At 39.8% G+C, this 5,813-nt stretch overlaps 1 long non-coding RNA gene across 1 annotated transcript; it reads right to left on the bottom strand.

Annotated features, from left to right (window-relative positions):
* Positions 1 to 921: 921 nt before the first annotated feature.
* LOC106045445 (uncharacterized) lies at positions 922 to 5,080 on the bottom strand. Its single transcript, XR_001212779.3, has 4 exons — positions 4,376 to 5,080; positions 3,781 to 3,900; positions 3,644 to 3,698; positions 922 to 2,080 (listed from the first exon to the last, which is right to left on the bottom strand). It is a non-coding gene; the product is annotated as an uncharacterized lncRNA (long non-coding RNA).
* Positions 5,081 to 5,813: the final 733 nt, after the last annotated feature.

A 5,813-nucleotide genomic window follows, 5' to 3' on the forward strand; every position in this document is an offset into this window, starting at 1 on the left:
CAGGTCACAGGGAAGCATGATGCTCTGCCAAAGGCTCTGTCTGGGTCTCCTTGGGTTTCAGATCAGGGCACAGAGGTCGTTGCAGCTACCCTACTAATAGCTACCTCTGTGGGACACCTGCAGGCTTTCTGGGCTCTGCTTCATATAAGGCTAGTTAAGGAAAAGGCTAGGGGATTTTTCAGTAAAGTAAATCTGCAACATATCCAGTACTTTTAAAAAGCCTGCTTTGAGTGGACTGGACAGCTACATAAGAAGAGCTGTGATATGATGAATAGAAAATGCAAGGCTCAGATGAAGTCTTGATTAACTTGTCATCCTAATCGCCTCTGGAAACAGAAGGAAGAGGATATTTTATTTTTAAATTTTCATCTAGGTGACATCTAGTGCAGCAGAAGAATATTTGCATTGTTTTCCACTAAATGTGTGAGTGGGAGAATATGAATGTGAGACTTCTCTGTGTTTTCGGTGTGACAGAAAAAGACAGAATCAGAAAAGTGGTTTTGAATCTGTATGCATGAGATCAGTCTTTTATTGTAGGACTTACGCTTTGAAATTGGTTTAGAAGAATAAGCGCTGACTGGAACCTTTCCATAAAACCAAACCAAATTTTCAGATTTGGAAGAATTCAGTCTATTTCAGAAGGAAAGAGAAGGAACAAGAAGCTTGCCAGTTCCTTTCTGCTCCTGAATTGTTCTATATTAGGAATTAATTTCTGTTTTGCCAGCAGAATTTTCGTGTTTCAGAATCAAGTATTTCACAGAATTAAAGGGCCTATCTGAAATGATTCTAAGATGAAAAAACAGATATAAGAAGGAAAATTTGACTGATGTGACAGAGCACTGAAGAAAGCAGTCTTAAGAGGAAAGTTGGAAAGAAAACAAAATAGAAAAGAAATTTTGTTAAGTAGGGGAAAGACCTGGAGCAATTAATGATATTTACCAAGAATACTTATTCCTACCTTTTCTCTACCTAGAGAATAACCAAGAGCTCAAGGCCATGTTGGCCTCTCAACCTGCTATTTATTGTACTGTAGTATCCAGTAATACAATTCATTTTACATTCATACTGCATGAGCATCAAAGCAACAGTACTGACAGAAGAAGCAGATACAAAATAAACAGTTACCTGATTCTGGGATGATGATGATTTTATTGCATAGTCAGATTGCTATACTTATACCCTTTCTCAGGGATGCCAGTTATAAAAAATTACAGAAATACGGTCATATTGGTAGTAAGTATTAGTAGGTATTGCCTTTTCTGTCTCAGTGCACCTTGCTACCCTTCTGCCATGGCCTGGGCCCGTTTACAATCCATTTAAGCCCGTTATGCTTCCACATACATCCAATGCCATTTGAAGCTGGTACTTCTGAAAACCACTGTCTGCAAGGGAAAATCAATCTAAACCCATCCCGGATGCAAAAGAGCTATCACTTGAGGGGAGTTTATGCCCTATTTCCCTGCTCACCAATGTGAAGACATCTGCCCTCCTCTGCCTGTACTCATTCCCACTAGCTAGCCCCAGCTGCTAGAGAAAACCTGTCCACTTTGTGAACAGAAAGGGAAGCCATCCTACAGCCAACCACTCTCGATCATTGTGTTAATAACCACATCCCCATCTGTCCTCCGTATCCATCTGCTGTCTTCTGTCTTACACTGAGATTGGAAAGTCCATGATGAATGTTTGGTGAATGCATAGTCTTTGCTAACTATGTTTTTGTTATGATGAAAAAAAATAAAAGATCACCTAGCAGTAGCAGTAGGAGAAGGAAGAGCAGTATCACCACGTAAAGCCACAGATGCAGCCCAGGAGAAGCCACCACCTATCTGCCTATCTGCTGCCGTTCCGTCTTGAGTGACCAGGAAATGGAGGACCTCACCTATCTTCTTCCATTTGGGATCGGGGATAAAAAGCCATAACTTGATGGAGAGCTAGAAATCCAGTGGATTTCAGGGGCCCTAAAGTCAGATAACAGGTACAGTAAAGCAGTAAGAAGAGCTAGCCAAAGCATATGATCAAAGGCAAGAGGATCTGTTGAACGAAACAGTGTGGAATCGATGGAGGATTTGCATGTTTTCTCCTGAAAAAAAAAAAAAAAAGAGGTTGTAACTTTTTATTTGAAGGGGTTGCAGGAGCTGAGGAATTGATGGGTGTGGAAAAAGCAGGAAAGTATGTTCTGCATATAGCAAAGATCCTTATTACCAAGTATTACCATGCAGGAGTGCTTAGATCCAGGGGTATTCTTTGTGACTACTTCAATTACAGTTTATAAGTCTTCAGGTAAATAAAATTTATAACACTGTAGTACCACAGTTTTAACAACATCTTGCTTTGCAACTCCTTCAGTGGCACTGACTGTACAAATGGGAACTCCCAGAATGCCTCCCTAATTTCCGTGATTCCAAAAGAATCATTTTGTAATTCAAAAAATGTGCACCAAAGAAAAAATACTTTTTCTCTCTGTGAATTTATTCTGACAAAGTGATCCAGTTGTAATGGTTTCTTACTATTTCTGAAATCTGGAAATGTACCAAAATATACAAAGACAGTAACATGAAATACCAAAAATACAAGGCACACATTTCTCTTGCTCTATCCATAGGAATCTCTCACAGAACAAAGGAATTTGAAAAGAAAAAAAAAAAAAAAGAACAAATCCCTATGTTGGAAAAAAAATGTTGATGCAGACACACAAACAAATAAAAGCAAGGAAGTTCTGAATCCAGGTCACCGAGGAGTCCTAAACACAGGCCTATTGTGTTTTGATGCAGCAGCAGCCCATATGGTCCTCCATTAGAGGGTCTCAGAGCAGTGGGCAATGTTACCTTACCATATGTGCTGATTGGAACAACTGTGTTGATTTATGTTAGCATGCGTAAGGATTTTTTTTTCCCTTCCCATTTTGTTTGCTATTCTTTTTCTGTTAGCAGAAGCCTGAGAATGGACAACCTTGTCCTTATGGGTTTCCAGCACAAGTATTAAATTTGTCTCTGATAAGAACTGAGCAAAATGATTCTAAGGCCAACAGTGCTTGACAGTAAGGTCTCTAACCTGGAACTATATGTTTCCACCAAATAAAAGATCTCTGTTGCTGCTTTGGCTTCACACTGTTTCTAATCAATTCCCTGCTAGGAAGCAACAAAAAGGCAATGGCCAAAAATGAACCTGACGGAAATGTACCTCTCAAAAACTGAGCTTCACAATGCACGCTTGTTTCTCAATTTTTACTTCTAAAACAAACCAAATGGAAACAAAATCAAACAAACATTAAAAATTGTATCAATGAGTAAAAATCAAGGAACCTGCAAGCAAGAAATAGCAACGTACCCAAGCAAAAAAAAAAAAAAAAAAAAAAAAAGCCATAATCTCTCCTTTCCTTCCTTTCCTCAGGATTATGAACTGGAACTGCCCAGGACTTTGACACCATGGACAAGTTCTGTGTATAAAAGTTACCAGTCACTACAGACAAGCATGCCGTTAGTACTGCATGCTTCAGGAGGTGATCATAAAAAGGACAAAACAGCCCTGTAACAGAGGAGATTTCTGTTTCCTTTCCAGGCTGTTACAGCTCTACTACTCCACCCCACCAAATGTCTTTGTCAAGTGTAAGAACTACAAGATGAGAATGCAGGTCATTACTTACAGACTAAAGCAGCTGAATAATTAATTCTGTTGACAATTGTTGAGTTCCTATATTTCTAAAATGTAAAGAAAAACATCACTTAGATTTCAACAGTACAAAGACAGGGGGCACTCAATCCCATTCAAAATCTTGGGCACCTGCAAACCAATAGCAATTGCTGTCCTTCAGCTCTCAGTGTAATCCTCCAGCTTCATTTTCCCCACCCTTTTTCTGGGAGGAAGAGTAGATGGTCCAACGGCAGATAATGTTCTAAGCTCCTAATATAGCACATGGAAAAAAAAAATCTAAGGTTACTCACCCATTTGCATGTACATATATTTCTGTACACAGGTCTAATGGACTGTATGCACACATACACATTGACATAATGTGTATAAGTTATTGCTATTTTTAAAAGTTACCTCTTTAACATAAGCACATTTTGTGATTGCCTATATATGAAGTAAATGAAATCAGAAATTACATAAGCTGATCAGGTCTTTCACAGAAACAGATTGCTAAAGCAGCAGAAGTCCTTGCCTAAAAAGCTAGCTGCCAGGAGGGGCCATGCAACGAGCCCATGGAAAATTGTGGGGGTTTCTGTCAGAACCAAATGAATTGAAGCTGGACAAAGAAGAACAGACAGAAGTCACGGTTGGAGGATAAAGCCAGAAAAGAATGGGTGGTCCAGGAAACCATGCAGGCAGAGGCTCTTGGGGGCAAAGCACCAAGCTGAAGAGTCAGACTACTTACCACAAACAAAGAAGCAGGCTCGCTTCACTCAGTGAAATAATTTTGCATGCCTTAGTGTAAATAAATATCATTCCACCAAGCAACACTGAACTTATCAACTCCTGCTCTTAGCAGAAACATTAATCAGATGTGTTCTGAAGTTGTTTAAATGGTAACCATATGGTCTTCAAAATGCCAGAGCTCAGGAAGCGCAGAGCTCTGCTTTAGGAGAGCGAAGGACAGGGCCAGATGAATACGATGAATTCAACAGAAATATCAGAGCACAATTCCATGACTCATTGAGCAAGTCCTTGGGTTGGCTACCAAACAGGTAGGGCTAATCCAGCCATAAAATACTTCTTTCATCCAGTTTCATATTATGCCTTACAGGGAGGCCTGAATAGTGCCTTTTTCTCAATGCTTAAAACACAGTCACATGTCACTTAGAAGTTGATGAACTTGGAAAAGAACAGCAGTAATCAACCTGAAAAAAAAAATATTATTTTCTTAGCCCTTTTCATTTGATCCTAATCACTTTCTGCTCTGTAGCTGGTCAGCAAAAACAGGATTGGAAGATAAATAAATGCACCCTGGCAGTTGCCTCAGCTGCCACTGTGGTGCTTTCTGACACATAATTAGAAAACAAATGGCAGATTAGCTTAATAATATTCATTAGTATCTAATGAAACCGAGAGTGTTTCCTGTTCAAAGCATGTTGGGCTGTTAGTTGAATTTAAGTAAATTCTGTATTTCCACCCGTTAGCTATGAGAAGAAGGATGGGGGATGGGGGAGAGAAATAATATGGTTAACCCTTTCTGTCTTGGTCGTGTGATAAATTTATGTTTTCCCAAAGCCTTTCTCCTAGTCCTCAGGGAAGGAAGGGTTAACAGAAGAGCAGGGCCTCCTTTCAGGCATTGTTGTTCTGCCCACCCCCCACCCCTCCTTCTTTTTTTCAAATTATCCTAAGTAAGGATTTTAATGATATGCAGAAATCATAGCTGTCTTGCTGAATCGCTGTAGGACTGACCTCCCTTGACAGTTCTTAAATTATTCAGCTATCAAGGGCCTGCTAAACATTAAATTAAGCATCCTCTCTCCCCTGTCCTAAACCATTAAGTTATGCAAATGCACAGATAATGGGGCATATGACAGCTGGAGGCATTAATCAGGCAGCTCTGTCTCTGGGCTGTTGTTATGTAGAAACCGCATCTGCCAACAGACAGAAGAGACACAATTAGATCTCACTTAATGGAATGAGAAGAAACTACCGAGCTCTCTACACTCCTGTTAGGTTGTAGACCTGGGAGGGAATAAGACACTTGGGAAATCTCGCTCGCTCTCTGTTTCTCTCTCTCTCCTTTTTTTTTTTTTTATACCTGTTCTTCCAATTGAAATGAAAAATTACCTGTAATTGTTATCATTTGCAAACAAAGCCTGTCAGAAGACCCACCCGCTGTT

The sequence above is a fragment of the Anser cygnoides genome, chromosome Z (assembly GCF_040182565.1).
Source record: "Anser cygnoides isolate HZ-2024a breed goose chromosome Z, Taihu_goose_T2T_genome, whole genome shotgun sequence".
Lineage (NCBI taxonomy): Eukaryota > Metazoa > Chordata > Aves > Anseriformes > Anatidae > Anser > Anser cygnoides.